The sequence below is a fragment of the Takifugu flavidus genome, chromosome 11 (genome assembly GCF_003711565.1).
Source record: "Takifugu flavidus isolate HTHZ2018 chromosome 11, ASM371156v2, whole genome shotgun sequence".
In the NCBI taxonomy this organism is placed as follows: domain Eukaryota; kingdom Metazoa; phylum Chordata; class Actinopteri; order Tetraodontiformes; family Tetraodontidae; genus Takifugu; species Takifugu flavidus.
The window spans coordinates 10506196-10523978 of record NC_079530.1 but is presented as its reverse complement, the minus strand read 5'-3'; the positions used below and the strand labels follow the sequence as shown (position 1 = coordinate 10523978).

Sequence of the window (17783 nt, the reverse complement as noted above, 5' to 3'; positions counted from 1 at the left end):
TTACAGAGATTCGTAGAAATAACCGAGACAGATACAGAGCTCGCATCGGATTCCAGTCCTGACTTTCTGATGTCAGGCAACACTTTGGCTCTTAGAAACAAAATCGATTAAATATGCATCTCTTTGCTCCTTCAACATGAGCGTGTCCTGTCAGAATTTTCACATTTCACGGTTTTAGCTCGTTTCAGTGGATTAAAGTTACCAGAAATTCAAACGGGTGTGTTGGGTAGGACTTAACAGTGTCAAGAGCAGTGGGGCAACTAGAAAGGCATAAGATCTCTAACAGACCTTCAGATATCAAGCGAAATGGCACCGAGGTAGAAAGACACTGCTGCACAGCACGATAGAGCAAAACTGCGAGGCGTTCAATTCTGCTGCTGGCTCAGAGGGAGCGCTTTCCTTCCTAATCAATAAATCACAACAGAAGGAGGAGACCCATTCAGACTGATGTCCTCCAACATACAAACTATACACTATTGTATTGTGTCTCCAGTTGAACGGCGGAGTTGTGAAATTGTTGTTATTCAGACACATTTTGTTGCTGCATTTGATTGCGTTTTCTGTCACATCTTCCTGCACCAGTCAATAACCAGTTCCCTGCGTCCACGCCTGGATCTGGGCAGTTTCCTTTCATTGATTGCCATCAGCTGTCACAGTCCCCCCTAAATCACGAAAAACAGGTGTGAAAAACACAAGTGTGCCAGTCGGAGATAAAGATGGATACGCAGATACACATGGGCATGGCGACGTTTGAAAATGCTTCCCAGGTCAGGAAGACTCCTCAGGACAACTTTGGGTGGCGCCAGAACGCAACAAAAGAGGGAGAGAATGGGTGGCGGGCTCCACACGAGTAAGGGTTTAATCTGCGCACGGCGCCGCTCCAGTTTCGGTCGTCTCCGCATCCCGGATTGTGCTTGCTTTTTCACGAGTGTTTGGGGGTCGCCTCTCTCGCCGCAGACACGGACAGAATCTCCCAGCTTTGGGGCAACAGACGCGGGCAACTTTGTGTGAGCGGCGCTGCGCAAAGGAAAGTGAAGCAAACGCACCAGCTGAGAGTGCTGCGATTCCAGAGGAGCGACTCGGCGCCCAGGAGATTCAGACCCAGCTCACTTTGAAGATTAGAGGGCTGACAGCGTCTAAAGGACACTGAGAGCATGGATTAGGCATCTCAAGCTCCCCTACTTCTCTTCACTCCTACATCTTGTCCTCTGAGTATTTGCGCAATGACCTTTGGTGCACTTGGATTGCAGCGGGTACGCCCGTGAGGTAAGGAAAAAATATTAATTTTTTCTTAATGAGACCGGAGTGAACTGCAGGTATTAAGTTTTTTTCGGGCTATGAATCAACTCCGAAGACGTGCCAGCGCTTAATTGCCGCCTGTTACGCGCGCAGTTGCCGTCTGAAACCTGTGAATATTTCAGTACCAGCGAAAAGCACATGTACTTTTGACAGGTGGAGTATTTCTGATGGCGCTTTCATCCACAGGAAACCTTTTGGATGATCCTAAAATATCGTTCGGCTCTCGGCGGAGCTCAATTTGCGGGATGAGCCCCTAAAATGCAGCCAGTCAGTTCACGCATCGTTTTTTTTATGTGACGTTTTAACCCGCGCTGCTGCGTGACTGCATGAAGGCGACAAATCTAAGGCTTACTGTTGTCAAAATAAGTAATGAATTATTTGTATTCGCGCTGTTCCACGCTAATATGCGAGCTGGATATTCTGAGTAGTTTTCAGCTCCTCCAATACCGTAAATTAATTGTAGTCATTATATTTGGGACTGGAGAGATTTGCTTCAGACCAGACACAGCGCTTATTTTAAGAACCTGGGACAATCATTACAGGACAGGACGTATCGCTGCATCAGCTCTCAATAATTCATAATTTGTGGTTCACCAAAGGAAAAACGCAGCAGCAAAACCTTAAAATAGACGCAAGTTCTTGTGCTTTTGAAGCATGGAAGCCCACTTTCATCTGCCTCGACTGCAGAGGGTCCTTACACAATTATTCAAGCAACAAATGTGCACAAAAGCAGCACATGTCACATGTCTTTGATGGTATGAATAATGTAAGCCCCCCCATCATCAGTCCACCTCCTTCAGAGAGGTGCTCTTTTTAGTGAAGTTTTAACTCAACATTCCCACATTAGCTCCTCTGAGGACCACAGAACATAATCCAACCCTGGATTTGGCACATATCAACATTTGACTGTCTGTGTGCTTGTTAGAGCTGCATACTAATGTTTATCCAGCAAGATTTGTCCAGTGAGGACTCCACAGTCCTGCCCTTTGCACTAAAAACAATTCCTTGTTTGCTCCTTTCCTTGGATTCCTTTGAAATTGGTAATTTGAGGGCAGGAGGAGGAGAGCGAAGGGAAAAGCTTAAAAAAATAAAAATAAAAAAACATTGGAGGAGATCATCTCGAGTTGGAGTGCTTCTTTCCAGAAGGATTTTATAGTCGGGAGATTAGACGCACGTATGCTGGGGGGGTTATTAGAACCTTTCAAACCTCCAAACAGATCTTGTGTTACAAAGTCATGGATTTAAGCAGCAGATCAGTGTTGTGCCCAAGATGGAAATCCCAGTCAAAGTTGCAATATGTCGAGTTCAAGCTCCTCACAGTTGGTCCACAATGCAGCAGCTCACATCACCCTATTTCTGCCCCCCCCTTCTCGAATTAATTTTGTTTTTGTTTTTAAACCCTTAAATGGGTTTGCCACCCATGTATTCCAGACCTTCTAAATAATTAAATCTCTCTGTTGTTAATGTTTGCGAACCAGCAACAACTCACCGTCCCAAAAATGAGGCTGTGGGGGGCAATGGTCATTGACCATGACCATGCCCCCCCATCCCCACCTTATATACTCCTAATTCTTTAAAATGGACTTTTCCACTTTCACCCAGGTTGAGTCGTGTAGCCTCTGTCTTAGTTTGGTTTTGGTCTTTTACTCTTTTGCTTCTGTTTTTAGACAGGTTCTATTTATTGATTTTTACTGTATTTTACATGTTTTATGCACTCTGGGAACCTTGTGTTTTAAAAAATGTGCCATATAAATAAAGCAGATTAGAGTGCGGTGGGTAACATATGCAAACATTTTTATGCCCTACACATTTCTGTAAGTAGCGATACGGCCCTTCTCCCTGGAACGGGATATGAACTATCACTATTACTCATTTTTAATCCATCACCTCTGCAGTATTACAAACCAATACCCCAAACTAAATTTCAGATTCAGGGGGTCATTTCTAAATATATCTACATCAGACACATTAGACCTGTAACCACCTTTTGAAATTCAAAAATATGGTGGATTTATAAGCTTTTGGATGAGGCTTTTTGAATGTGTGAACATCTTTCTGATGTATAAATGGTTTAATGACTAACCTGGAGGACATAAATGACTCGGGGAGTAGGAAAAGGCTTCAAAATGAGAGAAATAAAATTATAGAGCCAATGTCAGGCCAGATTTGAATGGGTTCCATGTCAACTCCCGACTTCAACTGTATTTGTGCAATGAGGGATGAAGAGTAGCGGCTCAGCTCAGACATGCTGGCATTGATATTCTCCCTGCATCACTCACCATAGGCAGCCTATTGTCACGGCCTACTCAGCGGGATCGCGTGTGATGATTGAGGCGGAGAAGAAACCTGAAAGTCAGTATGGGAAGAAATTGAAGGTTAATTTTTTGAAGGTTACTGCCAATATTACAAACGTGAAGTCTACATGCAGGGCGTGCTTTAGCCGCGTGGAGGGAAAAAAACCAACAAAAATGATTGTGAATGCAGAATAATGGGAAAGTGGATTAATCATATTGAGATCAGTGGATCCTTTTCGAACTATTCGATCTAGATGAGCAGGTTGAGGGTTATTGCTATTTAATATTGCAGGGAATGTGAGCAAGTTATTGGTTCCCCAGTTGTGCAGGTTGGGGCAGCAGCAGACTCGCCACATGTGGTCGGGAGATCGGGGAGATTTATCTGCACAGGGGGTGGAGGTGCACCAGCCTACACTGGTCTGTCTGTCTGACACCCTCCAGTGTGTCCTGAAGAAGGTCCACAGCTGTGGGCTTTAATGGCCCTCTTTCAGGTAGAAGAGATCGATTCTCGGTCTTATTTCCAAAACTCATTGAACTTGGACTCATTAAAAATTGTTTTTCTGTAATCATGTTAGTCGGCGCTGACGCGCCTCCACCAGCTGCGGTTCGCCTCATCGACGCGCTCCAACATTTGAGGGGAGAGGAGCAATCAGACATGCAAGTGCTGCAGCTGAAGGTCCGCTAAAATGCTGAGCAGCTGAGGGGAGCAGGTGCTGTCGACAAGTCCTGACTGAGCAGAAAAGACCGAGCAGCTCTCCAGCGAGCAGCTTCATGACTTGGACGTCAACCCTGTAGTGACTCTGGTCTGTCCACTGTGGATTGTGTAGCGTGACATCACAGCGTGATGATGTAATGCGGGGGTCATGATGGGTCATTAAATCCAGAGATTAGGTTTATAAGTGGGGGGGATGTCTCTGAACACAGATGAGTGCTGAATGATGATTCTGGCTCAGGTCTTTATTTGTGAATTTTGCATGTTCCCCATGTGCCTGAGCGGGTTTCCAGTTGGAGGTTGACTCGAGACTCTAAATTCCCCACAGGGGTGTGCTGCCCACGGTCTATTCCTGACCACTGAGGTGGACACCAGCACCGACTCAGTGTTTCGCAGGAACGGGCTGCACAAGGAAACCAGCCTCAGACAAACATTTCATGCTGTTCAACACCACTGGAGTCATTTTCCTGACATGGCTCCCATATTATCTGAGTCCATCCAGCAACTGGATGATTGACAGGCCTTGACTGACAGTTAACCTGTGGGAGTGTGGGTGGGCTACACCAAAAAGCAAGTCAGCCACCCAGCTGGACAGCAGGTCACATAACCGAGTGGCCAATTATGTGAGAGGGAGACCTGTTAACCAGCTAGTGGGGACTAAACAGCGGCCCAGCGGGACAGGGAGGACCCGGTGTGCCAGGTGGCCAGTCCGCCCCTAGTGTTTAGAATAAATGGTGTTAAACAGAAGATGGATGGGTGGAAGAGAGATGCAGCAAGAAGCATCCGATACTGGACTAACTCAAATTGAACTGTACCGCTCAATGATGCTGGACACACTCCTCGCTCTTGTGTTAATGATGTATGTGACACCCGACGAGGTAACGGTTACAGTACATCGCAGCAAAGGACATCGAGGAAAAATGGGCGCGCCTTAATTATCCGCAACCCAGCTAGAAAGTTAGAGAATCAATCTCGGCAGCGGCCCCGAACGACGATAACCTTTGGAAGTGCAATGAGTTCAGAAGTTTTAGTTGCTCCAGTAAGCTTTCAGCTTCACCGTGCAGACTTGAGCCTCCCAAGTTTGCTGCTACTTGCCTTCCAAATCAATCTAAGGCATAAAAGGTCTGTACGCTAAGTAAGTTTGTGCCTTAAGCTGAATTGATTTCCCTTTAGGACAGTTGGTTCTGGTGTCAATAAGAGCATTAGTCACAGGTTTGCTTTTAATGGCTGTCAGAGTAAGCTGCTAATCATGATTAACTACTGTTGTGGTTTGTCTTTCGTACAGGATACAACACTGTTCAAATTTAAAAATGAAAAAAGCGGGTGGAAAAGGAGACGAATACAAACTGCAAGTGATGCATTTGGCATATGGAGGAATCTACATCAGTGTGTAGTAAAGAGGCAATTGCACTTTTTTTTTTTTTAGCCCCTAATATGCTTGCAGAAGCACTCTCTGCTTGTTCATATGTAATAAGCAGTATATCTTCTGTCATCCTGTTGTAGGCGTGGTAGTAAGAGTCGCATCAACTTAATAATTCAGAGGAGCTCGTGGCTGGCTGTGGCACACAGACAGAGAACATGACATCTGGGTGTTATAACTTTGCAGCCTTGTAGCGGTCTGAGCAGAGCCCGACTGGCTGCCGCGGCCCGGCAGCTGCAGCAGAACTCTGAGCCCGCGTCACTGGAGCGTGAAGGCAGGAGGTGATTTCTTCTGTGTGTAGCCATTGTGACAACAGCAATGGTCTCAAAATTAACATCGGGGTGTTGATACAAATATTAAAAACCCACTCATGCGTATAGACAGCACAGATTTACCCTCTGAGTTCCGCCCCTTGTCTTGTTCCCCCAGCAGGGCTGTAGGTGTGGCTTTTACCCCTCAGACGGGCTTGAGATTTTACTGCTGCCAAGGTTTTTTCAGCCAAATGTTTGTGGATGCTGGGCTCAGGACTGAGTCAACAGGCTCTTTGTGAAACTGAATTGAGTCATTTCTTTGACAGATGGATCATCAGTGATGAAAGACACCGTTTATTAACAGCACAGAAGTTGGACTGATTAGGACCAGGGCGCGCACCCCCGAGTGATGTCGCGGGCGCCTGTAACCAATAAAGGAGCAGACTGTGTTGGTCATTAAAGTTAATAATCCGTCAAACCACAATGACGACTTGTTGATTTTACCCGGCTGGGAGGGGCGACACACGTAGACCAGCCTGAAAGATCCGGAGTTTGACGTTTGTGATTTGTCCCTTTTTAGAAACGTCACCTTGGTGTCTGAAGGGGACGGATCAAGATTGACTTGTATGAATGCTCACTGAAATAACTATTTATTCCAACTCGTATCTGACACCAATACAATGAGGGGGTAGGAATTTCCTTAGCACATTGAAGCTCAACTAAGCATCAGCTGCACCATTTGTAAGTGCAAGATTGTGGCAGTGTTTTAATTTCACACTTGAGCAGGAGTATTTATCTGGCTGATGTGGCGGTTCACGCTGCCTGTTCTGTAACTCTGCTGTCAAAGACAATAACACAGAGCTTCTGTAGTCTGTGTTTTACATTTGAATAGTAAAATGTGCACTGAACTTAAGCTGTTGCATATCTAATACGAAATGTGGAGCCCTGATCCTGTCTGGGAATCTGGAAATCTGTCTCCGGTTTCTAAAGGAAACAGGATTTAATCCAGAAAATATGTATTCAAGCATAATTAGCTGTTACACACTAATTTTGGCCTCTTTGACCATCTTCCTCCTCCCAGTTTGAATAAATACTAAAAGCATGGTTGACAGTCAGACAAATTTATTTGTTTCCCAACAGCCTCATAAATATTGAATATTTATAACGAACATGTGAGTGTTTGACACATTAAAAGGAAATCTGTGTTGGTCTCCAGTCACATGTTGCTACTAAAATTACTGTTTTATGCATCCCCGGTGAGACCGTAATAAGCGCTGATAGATGAATCTGATTTTTTTGGAGGGGGGGGGGGGGGGGGGGTTGATTCTATTTTTTTCTTCCTGCAGTTTTCTTTGGCAGAGTTTATAACATCACTGGAGAGCAGATATTTGAAGTTTTATCGGGTGAAACAATTAATTGTGCCTGAATATTCCTAAGAACAAAAAGTGAATATTTTGTTCGCCTCGCGTGTCTCCTAAAGACGCGGACGCTGCAGGAGTCTGGGCTCGTTCCTGTATGAACACTGCTTCCCACTGTTGCCTGCACGCAGAGACGGACTTCATAAGACATCTTTGTCTTTTTTAGCTCTTTGATTGCAGCTCCAAAGAAATAAATCATCTTGCTTTGGCCCTGTATAACAGTCCTACATGTATAAGAAAAAGCTTTGATGTGACAAAGTTTAAATGTAACTAAGTGGGACAACTTTGTGTGACTTAAAAGCTTTTTATCTGTAATGTGGACGCCATCGGTTGCATGCTGGGAGTTGATCACAATACTGGTATCAGTAAAAGTTCCCTTTTTTTATTAAAAATGAATGTTTGATACCGTGCATTTCTCTCATAAAACCCCAACAAAACCCAATTGTGCTAAATGGAGCCTCCATGGTGGTGGTGCCACCTGCAGCTCCAGGTGGTGAGTGTGGGGTCACTGCTGCAGGTATGCTCAAACATCAATATTCACGACAGATTACACTACAGTGGTGCATCTTAATGGCTCATGAGGAAGAAATGTGGTCCTCAAGCACTGGCCAAGGCCAAAATATCAGTGCACAAGTAGGCGATCACTGATTATTACCATCTTGAGTAAAAGTTGGTTGGTTTATTTTTATATATTTATTTTTTTTGATCCATGACCAGTGATGGAAGGGTAAACGACACGGAATTGAAACCATTATTGGTAACAATGGCCGCACCACTGCAGATATGGACACGTGTAAGGTATCAGCAGTGAGGAACGTGTGGCTTTAAAACCTTTTGTTTAATTACCTCTGACATCCTGGAAGCTCTTACTGTATCTGCAGAGCGTTGATAAAGGGGCGAGTCGAGTGGTCACCTTCACCTAATTAACCACACTCTTTCTATCACTGCAGTCCCTGAAGACTTGACTAAAATATAATGGTACTTGTCAAAACACTGAATAATGTTTCCAGCTTCCTAATTAGAAAAGCCTATGGTGCATCCAGGTGAGCTGTGAAATGGAGCGCAGCGCTGGGAAGAAAGTAGGTACAGTAAAAGTTGTGTGTATGGATGGCGTTTGTGAAATGTGGCCTGAACAGGGACAAACCTGAGGATTTCTCTGCATCCCACCCAAATTGCATGCATAATCCTGCACCACAAGCAGGGCCTGCACTTATTTTTCCACCTTTTCTTTAAAAACCAGTTACCACAGGCCAGTTCCAGAGCAGACACACATGTGGCTTTGCTCCCTTCATCTCAATCAGGCACCTTTTTAAAAATTACACAAAAGTGGACAAAAGTTCACTCCAGAGCGGGTTGTTTATGGTTTTATGTGGTGAAAGGTTCACTGTTGCGCCGCTGCCTCATGATTCACAAATCACCCTCCAGCCAATACAGACAGGAAATGGATTACCTGGTTTTGCCTCTTTTTGGGACACTGAAGTGGATTTAGTCTCTAGACCACTGGTCCATTAATCTGCAGCTAATCAGCTTGGAATTGATCTACACACACACCTAAAGCATCAAACTTAACACCAAACTGTGTAAAAAAAAAAAAAAAAAAAGAAATCACTTCACTCTCCATCTGAGCTTTAGAAATACCAACACTCTGTCATGTGTGAACGTGCTGCTTTTGTGATTATTTTCATGCCAGGGCACATTGTTATTCCATATTACAGCCTCGCAGAATAGTAACACATTCTTATGACAGATAATGCAGGCGCTCTACTGTACCTCATTCCAGTTTTCTCTCTCCTCGCAATAATCACCGTAGCGCTTGGCTTATTTTGACATTTCATATCACACATTTCATTAATCTGGCCTTGCACGGAGCAGAGGATGCTGTTTGAACATGACAGGCTCGAGGGGATGCAGAAACGGGCCTTTTAATGAAGAGGGCAAGGTTTTAGCCTGGAAAATGAACTCCAACAAAGAGAGTGAATTGCTTTGAAGTTGGAGTAAGAGGCTCAATTAAACAGGAGAAAATGTCTGCACTTTACATTTATGAGCCTAAATCCTGAACCTCCAACACGCCCCAGATTTCTGCGGTGTCGTGCCTGCTGCATGAGGGCGATGCATCTTCTGCATGTGGAACATAAAAGCAGCATGTAAACGCATAGGGTCAAGGCCCATTACCTCAACAGTGAGTGGGAGTTCACTCAATAAAGAAAATGACCTTCTGGCTCGCTGAGAGTGAAATCTTCCTGTGCATGTTGCTGTAAACTCCCATCTCACTCCAGGGATTGAAAGTGCAGCTTGATTTCTTTCTTTTTTACAAGACATCAAAAAGTATCATTTCACCCATTTGTTAAGACGTTGACGGCACGATATGGCCTTTCCTGGGAACCGGCTCATCTGCACTCAGACACATAAATACGCCTCACACCTTCCCTAATAATGAAGCTTTGTGAATGATTCTGCTTTGATTCCTGTCAGTTTGCCTGTGTGTGATTCATTGACTGTTGTCGACATTTGGAAGGACCATCCAAGTGATGCTAAAGGTGTTTATCACCCCAGTTTTGTGTGCGATGTCCTCGTGCTGACTCTCGCCAGATTAAAGGAAAATGGCTGGACAGACTCTAAGACTGGACGTGAGCGCCGTTTTTGCATCAGAATGAAACTAAGATAAGCCGAGCGTGCGTATATTAAGGTGGACTGACGCCTTTTATAAAACGAGGACCTGAAGCTGCATTACTCTGGTAAATGGGTGTGGGGGTGGAAGTACCGGCAAGAGACGAGTAAAAAAAACACTGATTTCATATTTATGTTCCTAAATTCTCTCTAAACACAATTTCCACACCATCCTGCTGACAAGATGAAAGCCAGAGGATCTCCTGGAGTGGTTAAAAAGCCCAGCGGATAAACCTCGTGATATTATCATGCATTGCTTCATGTGTATTGATTCACTTTATTCTGCTTTGATGGATCTCTCCTTCCTTTGGCTCTGTGAGGGTTTTTATCAGAAGAGAGTCAAATCAAAATGTTCCTGATATGCTCTCGTCTCGTCTAATTCATGAAATCCCCCGACGGCTCTGGTAAATAACCTCCAGTGTTCCGGCGCTCATCAGACTTAAAAGTTTTCAACACGGGAACGATAATTTCCCGAGGTCCAAATTTCCACATTTCTTCTGGATTACCGAGTTACTATGATAATACGGACCTCTTGTGGGTGCATTAAGTTTGCTTCAGTGTGATATCTGGTGCTGCCTTTCTCAAAATATCCAAGTCTGCTGGGTCAAGACGATGGATACTTTACAGCAGGACTAATATTTGTTTTAAAGCCCCTTTGGGAATTTGGAGATAATCTTCTTCCTCCATTATTTGCTTTTTTTCCACAGTAGCTCCAGAGTTCTCTGGGTTAAAATGTATTATCGCCGCCTTTTTTACTTTAAGTTGGGGCGAACTGCAGACTTATTTATTTGTTTACCTATTTGTTTGTTGTGGCAGCAGCTGGGGATAGTTTGTTTTCTTTGTAGCAGGGATAGAGGGGGAGTGGCGAACAAAGCTGCAAGAAGGCTCTGGGTTTGTTTCCAGCAATATGGCCTTCTGTTTTGTCTCTGGTGTAGTCAGAGTGCTTATTTATATTTTAAACTAAAAATCTGTTGGGTTATTGGAACATTGAAGGTGTGTGGCAACACTGGATGGAAGGATGGAGCAGAGTTAACATGCTTGTTCACATACTTCTTTAAATGAACATAAGGACATTTTAATCAAAATAATAAAATTCATGCTGATGCTATATTGTGGTGGTCTTCTTGATTATTGGAATCGCTTGTGCGTTTGAAGTGGACCGACATTTGAATCAAATGGGGTTCTGTCTGGTCAAAGCGCCGTTAAATGCTCCATCTTTATGAAATTACACTAAAGAAAATCAGTTTCTTTTGGTTGACACTAGGTTGACTACTCAGCCATACTTTAAGATTAGATGTTTATTAAAATAGGCTCTTAAAATAGAGCATTTCAATGTGGAAAGCTAAATGCTAAAAACATGCTAGTGATAGTTTGTGAAACATTTTAAACATCTGGGTTGTTGATTGTGATAACATGCCAATCTATCGTGTTTTAGGTTCTCTGGACCTGGGTGAGCTTTTATGGATTTGTTAATGCTTATGCAATCCTACTAATTTTTGTATATTTAACAGGGCACCAGAGGTGTAAAATGTGGGTTAAGTAAAGCTGATTTTGAAATAAAGATTAAAACCTTTGAAACTTGGGCTACATCGCTGAGTAAATGCTGATTATCTATTAATGTAAAGCATGACAAGGAAAATCTACTGTCTACTAATATTCAAGAGGGATTCTTTTGTTAAACTTAAATTAGGGCTGCAGTATAAATGAAATACTGCAGGATGTTGTACAGGACGCAGGTTTAATGCAGCAATTTTTAAAAATAAATCTAGTCACAATTTCCTGCACTAATGGAAAAGAAAAAAACAAAAACTCCTATCAGCAACAGATTCACCATGGCAACCAGGGACAAGAAATGGCCGCTGGACCTTTTTCACACCACAGGAGAAAGAGGTTTTTCAGCACTTATGAGAGATATAAAGAGGTAGAAAGCACCGTGGTGAATAGACAGCTGACAGATGAGCCTAAACATGAGGGGGCCAGATCATTATTGACCTTGGCTGAAAAGTCAAGGAACTGAACAGGCATGACAAAAGTGCAGTTTTTCAAAGAAGGTATGAGACACATTTGACTGGAAAATAAAATATACAAATATTGTCTGCCTCTGTGAAAAAGCAGCAATAAAATATGAATCACAAACCTTAAATGGCACCTAAATGGGAGTCTCCAGCTCCAAATTGGTTTGGAATTACAGATACCTTTAAAATTGACTGCGCTAAGAGAAATTACAGCATTTTAATGTTAGCTCTTGTGACTTTATCAATGAAAAATACTTTTTTTTTCTACCTATGGCTAACTTTAATTCATTTTCTGAGCTAAATCTGACTTCCGGACGGACATTTAGACTATTGTGGCTGCTTTGCGGAGTGTTTTAATGGCTTTTTCTTATTAAAATGTTTACCAATGACATTTCTTGGTAAGTATAGTTGTTCCATAGTCACAAGCACCTTAAATGGATAAAAGTGCAGCTTTTAGCACTGCTGAAATAATTAATAGCTTTAGGTGTCACTTCAGGATGGGGAGACTCAGTATATTTGTAGCCAGTTCAATAGAGTGGTGGTGTATAGAGAAAAATATATAAGGTCTGATTGTATGTTGTTTTGCTGAACATTCCCCCAATATAAAAGTCACCCAAGTTAAAAGGAGAAGCACTTTAAAATATTCTATTTTGAAAAGTGAAAAACCCACAGCGTAAAATCCTTCTGGACCCCAAACGTAAATCACAAAATTGGCAAGTATTAAAATGCAAATCAGCGTTGTTGTTGTTGTTGTTGTTGTTGATCAGCACCTGCAGGACGTCTGGATGCTGCAGATTTTGTGGCGTTGTCATCTGACACACGGGGTTTGTAGTACCACCATCCTGGAGCGTGTTGGCAGCGTTGGAATACTCAAGGTTGAGTTTTTCCACACAGTCAACGGATCCACACAGCAGGAAAACAGTTATTTGTATTGTTTTAGGTTTTCACAACCATCTGTATCTGAAAGTGGCAGAAAAGAACAATCAGTCGGATCTACAGTTGGGATTGGCTGAGATGACGAGATGAAGCCATCCGCAGATGTGAGGATTAACATTTTTAACAAAGTTATCAGCTGCTTGGTGCAGACATTTATTTTGCTCAGCAATGAGCTTAAAGTTCGGAGAAAATTGGATATACTCTGGAGCGACAAAAGTTCAGGCATGTCACCCTTCCTCATTATCTCCATAAATCAGTTTCAGTTGTTTTATCCCTACTACACGTTATTGTCCTCATAATTGGCAAACCAGGTGTTCGGGCCACTCGTCTGCTGTAGCTAATTCAGTCTTTATATAGAGCTCCCGGTGACATTTCATCATGGACATTACATTTCTAATCAGTTGAATGAATCTGGGTTGTTGGATTGGAAAAGGGGAACTTTTTCATGGCTTAACAGTCAATGTTAAACCGCCTCAGTTCAATCAGCTGCAGGTCACCATGGTTGATATCAGGCATGTATTTTCATTTCTTTCTAGAGTCTTAAAGACAGAAATGTCCCACGCAGCAACTTCCAGAAGAACCAAGTTCCTCTGGTGTGGAGCCACAACCTCCCAAAGAGCAAAAATTGAGCATTTATTTTGAAGGGACAACCTGCTGGCAGATCTCTTTTCACGACAAATAAATTCAATTTTCTTGCTCTTTTAAAAAATATCGACAAATGAACCAGCAGTAGGGTCTGAGAAGCCTTTACATCCATTACCCCCCCCCAGTTTAGCTGCTATATAGTTCAACACAATTCAAACTGTCCATCTCGTACACTTCCTCCCACTCTCCTCTGCAGTTCCTTTGCTGATTCCCTTTGGCTTTTTCCTTTATCATGCTGCCTTTCTTGCCCCACTGCTGTCATTTCCTCTTCTCCCTCTCTCCCCTTTTCGCCTCCCTCTCCTTTGCTTCGGCTCCTTTTGAAGTGCTAAACAATGAGAAGGAGCCACACTCACTGTTAAGCTCACGGGGAAATCCGAGCTGAAACAGCACGGCGCATCGCCGCGGTATCTTTCTCCACGACCACAGGTGGAAGGAGGCGGAGACGGTGGCATCAAAAGTGCGACCGGCGTGCAGTGACAATAACAGTATCTGCACAGAGCCTTTATCCTCAGATCTGTCGGCTCAGCGGATGAGCACAGCATGGTTGGATGCTAAAGCCAATGTCCATGGCCGTCTCCGTCGTTTCCACTAGTGAAACCTGACATCTATCTGCTTCCTCTTAGGCTTCCTGTGAGACTATAAAGGCGTCATTATGGAGCCCTTTCATGTCGGTGAAAAGACTTTATTTTGTTTTTTTCACTTCAGAGTGTCACTGTAAAAATAAATGCACTTGTCTTGCTTCCACTTGCCTGCTGAACAACCACGTGGTGATGAATGCTCTTTATTACGGAGGAAATGGAGCAAAACCTGACTTTGAGAAGCAATCAGCGGCACGGCCATATTCTGTCACCCGTCGAGGCGCGTGACATGTGTTCATCCACTCCTGGAGGTTTACTCGGGGCTGCGTTTGGCCGCCTGTTCTGGCGCTTCCTGTCACCTTCACACATTCGTCTTTTCTGTCTACGTCTGTCTCGTTTTCAATAATTCATCAATGCCAGCGCAAGCTACACGGCGTTCTCCGTCTCACAGCGCGGGCTCAATAATTCGGGTCCCATCAGCCACCTTTAATATCAGCCATCCATCTGTTCTTCTGGGTGACATGATGAGTTCCACAGAGGGGTTTGTCAAATTTTACACATTTTTGTTTTACCTCATTTTACGGAGTTCATATTGGTGTCAAATTTATGCCTCCTGCCCAATGTTACTGTTTGCTTTATTGTTAGTGTTGATTTCAGATTTATTTATGGGCTCTTTGGGCTAAAGATGTTTAAATCATCTGCGTGTGGCTGAAATTTGCCAGATTTTGCTGGCGATAATTCATAGGATTAACATCAACGCCTTCATTTCACACAGCAGTTCTGTGTTTTATTGTATGATGGATGGAATAAAGAACAGGAAGGGAGAAATGATTGACATTTTTAATTTAGTCACCATAATTGCTGCTCTGTATTTGGCATCGTCAGGTGAGCCGCTCATGACCTTTGCCACCAAACGCAAATATGGAGTCAGATTAGAGCAGATTGTCTGTCAGGTTCACGCAGCAACTACAGTAAAAATGTAAATGATGGTTGAGACTACTGCACTGACAGCAACCATCATTTTTAATGTATTCACACCCGCTTGCAAATCTCCAGAGCTGCTTCAACAGTTTCCTGACACTTGTCAGTCACATTTCTGTGAGAGAGATTCATTTTTTTGATGAGAGGCAAAAATGCTGGTAAAGAAGTAACCACTAATTCAACGTTCTCGTGTACTGCCTCGTTTAAAACTTGGATCCTTCACACGAACACGTCTGACACACTGCATCTAATAGTTTTCCGACCGTCATGTTCTGCATTTCTGCCGCAGCGTCTCGCAGACGAGGAACTCGGGGAAATCTATTTTACCTTATTAATAGTTTGTGTGCTGACAGAGAATGTTGACTTTTAACAATGAAAAATGCGACTTCATACTGTTTGTTTGCGGATCAGTGTCAGGGCAAGATTTGAGTTTAGGTTAAATGAAGCACCAAAGTGGAGGTGTGTGTGTGTGTGTGTGTGTGTGTGTGTGTGTGTGTGTGTGTGTGCGTGTGTGTGTGTGTGTGTGTGTGTGTGTGTGTGTGTGTGTGTGTGTGTGTGTGTGTGTGTGCACGCTGACAAACACTTGCAACGCTGCAGAGTATGTTGCAACAATTTGTTGTAGTTGCATTTACATTTGTAATCCAATGAAGTTCTGCAGAATGTAATTTGATCGTGTAGAGTGAGCAGGCAGCCAGATAGAGGGGTGCCGTTATCTGAGAGCGGAATGAAATTGTCATGGCAACCAGGTTTAGGTAGGCGACATAAAAACCAATAACAGCCCATCAATATATGTATAGAAAGATAAAAAGGGGACCAACATATAGTCAATAAAGAGTCACCACACACAAGTCAGCAAGAGACGCATATATTATGGTGATGTGTGATGCATTCAGGGTCTGTGAAGGTCTGAGACCTAAGTCTGATGCATTCAGGGTCTGTGTAGGTCTGAGACCTAAGTCTGTAGACAGCGTGAGGTCAAATGCATTTGACTTATTTGATTCTCCTTAGAGTTGATGTGAGTCCAGGAACTTGAATCTGGTAGATTTTGGGTGTTTACTTTACCCGGATAAGACACAAAACCCGTGTTTCCAGTGTTGTCAGTCGTCTCACCTGGGCGCATTAGCCTTGTTCTCCATCCTGCTTGGTCAGTTCTGCTGTTATTCGGCTCTGACAGAGCAGAGTAGGACCTTCCAGAGACATACTGAAACGGACAGGATGGACCGTTGGGGGTTTAAAGCTTTGGTTTGCTATGTTTTATTGATGTCCCCAAGTTGATTTGCCCTGACATTTGCTGATGCTCCTGCTTCAAGCAGATCTCCTGCACCCTCAGTCTCATTATTGAGGGTATAATGTGTGTTCACTATTCTTTTAAAAGGTCACAATTATCTGTATTTATTAAGGCTGTTCAAGTCAAAAGACTGAGTTGCTGTTTTCTAAACTATAGGTTGTATGAATTTGTAGGGCTGGATCTTTGATTGATCTGCCAGGATCTCTTCTCTGCTGGGTCTTCAGCCAAAAGTATAAAAGCAGCAGCTCCCCCTGATCAGTAGTGACACCAGCCTATGCGGTTTACAGTGTTGTCTTTGGCCAGTAGATTAATTTGATTGAGATGTTGGATTGTCAGACTCATTGTGTAGATTGATTTCACTGGCAGACACAGAAGCTCGTTGCAAATTACGACTCGTGTGGATTTTCTCATGTTCTCTCTGTGACCCATTCATTCTGTCCCACTTCCCATTTCTTCTTGTGTAAATCATAATTCTGGGTTTGCATTTAGCTTTTTTCCCACCTTTCTGAAGTGGCGTCACAAGAAGTCTCATTTGCAACCCACACGGCAATGGACGGGTTCAGTTTCAGCATGAGGACGGAAGAACAAGAAGGATGGAGAAGAAAAGCAAGGGGGAAAATAAAGAGGCAGTGGTGCAGGAGAAGGGCACTGTTGGGAATATGTTGTACTCTGAGAGAGTGGCTGGAGTGGAACTGGGGCTTCTGCTCATCATTTAGCACGTACGTTGAGCACATCGGCAGTAGCTCAGTCTGTGGGGGACTGAGCTGAAAAGTGGAAGGTTCTTGGTTCAAGACCCCAGTGCACACAAAACATGGACGAAACATGTCCTCAGTGGTGCTGTGAAGGTGTTCTGGTAGAATGAGGATGTGCTACAGACACCTCTGAAGGTGTTTTAATAGGAGGGGAAAGTGTCAGGATGCCTTCAGAGCACCTACACAGTTCCCTTGAGCAATGTGCCAACCTCTAAATGTGCCCATATGGCCCAACTCATGTAGGGATGTACCCCTGCCGGCGTGACCAAAAGGGATAAAGCGGAGAAAGTGTGTACATCAGGCTCGCATGTTGCTAGATTAGAAGTTCAAGGCGAAATGTTGCACGGGTTAGCCATTAGTCACACACGTCAGTGAAATAACATCACTTAAGAGTCAGTAAATCAGGTGCCATTAGCAGACCGTTTCTTTGATATTGACAGGGAAAGAAGGGTGTCTGTGAATTAACCTAGTTCAAAGTTCTATAATGTACCATCCCCTTCCTACAGAGTCATACTGAATGAATCTAC

General features: G+C 43.5%; 1 protein-coding gene and 1 long non-coding RNA gene across 2 annotated transcripts in view; one reads left to right on the top strand and one right to left on the bottom strand.

Moving 5' to 3' along the window:
* Nucleotides 1-692: 692 nt before the first annotated feature.
* The window catches only part of pcdh15a (protocadherin-related 15a), a 122255-nt gene continuing 105164 nt past the window's right edge, over nucleotides 693-17783 (top strand). The window contains exon 1 of the mRNA XM_057047476.1: nucleotides 693-1266. The gene's annotated coding sequence lies outside the window, so the exon portion shown is untranslated. The remainder of the gene's footprint in view (nucleotides 1267-17783) is intronic.
* On the bottom strand, nucleotides 11781-14310 carry LOC130533790 (uncharacterized). Its single transcript, XR_008952673.1, has 2 exons — nucleotides 14011-14310; nucleotides 11781-13036 (listed from the first exon to the last, which is right to left on the bottom strand). It is a non-coding gene; the product is annotated as an uncharacterized LOC130533790 (long non-coding RNA).